The sequence below is a fragment of the Puma concolor genome, chromosome B4, assembly GCF_028749965.1.
Source record: "Puma concolor isolate L17-30 chromosome B4, mPumCon1.1.hap2, whole genome shotgun sequence".
Taxonomy (NCBI): domain Eukaryota; kingdom Metazoa; phylum Chordata; class Mammalia; order Carnivora; family Felidae; genus Puma; species Puma concolor.
The window spans coordinates 123,444,543-123,447,191 of record NC_141673.1 but is presented as its reverse complement, the minus strand read 5'-3'; the positions used below and the strand labels follow the sequence as shown (position 1 = coordinate 123,447,191).

General features: G+C 54.8%; 1 long non-coding RNA gene across 1 annotated transcript; it reads left to right on the top strand.

Moving 5' to 3' along the window:
• The first annotated feature begins 923 nt into the window (after positions 1-923).
• On the top strand, positions 924-2,298 carry LOC147579486 (uncharacterized). The gene is made up of 2 exons (XR_015253178.1): positions 924-1,011; positions 1,468-2,298. It is a non-coding gene; the product is annotated as an uncharacterized LOC147579486 (long non-coding RNA).
• The last annotated feature ends 351 nt before the right edge of the window (positions 2,299-2,649 follow it).

Here is a 2,649-nt window from a genome sequence, read left to right as displayed (position 1 = left end):
TGCCCCCATCTCAGACCTCAGGTTAGACTTTATCTTCCTCTTAATCTCTCCCCCTCTCCCTACCCCTCCCCCCACTTCTGATTCCCCTGAGCTACTCCATATTTACATATGCCTCTATCAGAGTTTGTTCCAAAGCCTCCCGAGCCAGTGTCTCCTTAAACCTCTGCCCCTCTAACTACAGTCATTCACCCCCCAGTCCCGCACCTTAGGACCTCAACCTCATACCCTGGGGCACCAGAGCCCCCTAACTCCACCCAGATCCGTACTAAGAAGGCAACGTGCCCAGAGGCAGCTGCGTTCTGAACATAACCATCAGACTTTTCCCAGCTTCGTTTTTTCTGGCCTTTCTTAGAAAAGGGATCTTTTACCACAAGCAATCAGGACTTCAGTTGCCCGTTCTGTCCCAGAGAAGTTCACACGAGACAACACAGGGACACGAGTTCACCTGGCAAGTCTCTGAGAGCCTTACAAATGTGAGACCCTGTTTTCGGTTCGGGTGAGCCCTGCCGGGCTGGGGCCTCCTGCTCCCGGCCTGTGGTCACCCGTGAGCCCCCTGGCCTCTGGACAGGCCGCTGGGTCCTCAGGCTGCGGGGCCCCGAGCCACCCAGCCAGCAGGAGCGGCCAGGTTTGTGGTCAGGTGAGCGGGCCGCCGGTACAAGTACATCTAAAGACCCTTCTGTTGCTCTCCTTCAAATAACTTCCAAAGGGGAATATCTTAGAAAAATCTGAGAGCATTCAAAGAACAAAGATGTGAAAGGGGCTGGGAAATAGGACCCATGAGGAATGGGGGAAAGAAGCTAGGATTCTTAGTCTGAGGGAGAGAAGGCCCAGAGGCCATTTAACAATGGCCAGCAAGGTTTAAAGGGATATTCCTGGGGGGGGGGGGGGGGGGCCAGGCCAGCTGCTCACTGTCTCCAGTGAGGACCGAACAAAAGGAAACGCACTGCCGGCTTCCACATGAGTGATTCCAGCAAGAAAACAATCTGTGCCAAGGAGGACATCGAACCTGGGGTAAGTTATCAGGGGGGCAATCGGGGCCTCTCCTTCTCTGGAGCTCTTGGCAAGTGAAGGGAGGGGGGGCCCATTTTCTCGGGCAGGTCGGGGCGACCCCGTCAGGTCAGCCGGGGAGGGGGAGGGAGGGGAGGCCCGCGCAGTGTCCCCGCGTCCCTGCGGCTTCCTTCCACCCAGAGCCTCTGCGCTTTTGTCCTCGCCGCATACCTGGTTTTTGGACTCTGGCATTCGCAGAATTGAGTCAGGGAAGAGGTAAAAGGGAAGGCATGCCAGGAATGAGAACGAGGAAGAGAAATGGAGTCCTTTTCCGTGGGAGAGGGAAGGAGGCGCCGCAGGTAACTAACCGCAGGCCCTTAGTAACTGCCCTTTTCCTAGGTAAGAATCTCTCACTTTTTCATATGAAAATTAGCTTCCATATAAATACACTAATTGGCCATTCTTTTCCTTTCTTTCCAGGTTTCCTGGCATCCCTTTGTAGGCTCCCTTTACACCTCCAGAATTAGCCTGTTTCAGTCTCCGGCACAACAAAAGCCAGAGACGGATTCTTACCGTTGAATCCAAGCACTTTGCAAAGCCAAAGCCAAAATCTTTGCTATGACATTACCCAGCACTTAATTCCTAGATGTTTTTCTTAGTTTTCATTCTCTAAGGCCTTTGGGTGTCTCTCCAGCCTTCAGCTTTCTTATTGTCCAATACTAAGGGATGATCCTATGTCCCCAGAGCCAGTGTCGTTGACTCAGATGGCCCTCCGGGCACAGCCACACCCATCCTTGGCTGGGCTGAAACGCCACCTCCCCGTGGGAGGCAGGGCCACTCCGGGAGCTGGCCAGGGATGGCTGCACTCGTGGGGTGGGAGAGTGACATCGTCTGTCTCTGGCGTCCGCTTCCACTCAGGAAAGAAGGGACATTTGTCTCAAGAGTTGCATCCAGCGTCCAAGGGTGTGCCCATGGAGGGCCCACCCTCAGGACCACCTTCCTCAGGCAGCGGCAGTCACAGGTACCAGGCTGTGAACTCCGCCGGGGCTGGACCTTCTCTGTCTTCTTCACTGTGCGTGTCCCTGGTGCCCAGGACAGTGGCTGGCACACAGTGGGAGACAAGTCGCTACTAATAGTCACAGGACAAACTGATGCCTGAGCAGAAGCAGGCCTTGGAGACCATCCATTCCTGGCCTCCATTCTAGGCTTGGAAAGTTCAGTACAGGGCCCTTCCCACCCCTGTCGGAATCCTTGAAGACCATCTGCAATGTCTCATTTCCTCGCCTGGGAATAAATACCTTTTCTTGTGAATTAGTCCATGCTGAAATGCTACTGGGTAATAAAGAATTAGTGTGTGTGTTTTCTCTCTCTCTCTCTCTCTCTCTCTCTCTCTCTCTCTCTCTCTCTCGGATTCTAGGCCTGAGGCTGACCTCTCCCCCAAGTCCCTCCGGCACCAGCCCCTCCCTTGCTTGGCAATGGGCATTCATCCCCAGAGTCAGAGGAGAAACTCCAGGGCGCCGGAATTCTTGCATCGGTGCCGAGAAACAGCCAGCTGTAGCAGAACCCGTTGAGAGCAGAGCTGCGTGCATTTGCCAAGGGCAGATTCTGCTGGCTGCCGCAGGAGCTCATGCCCACACGGCCCAACCCAAGCAGGATGAGCAC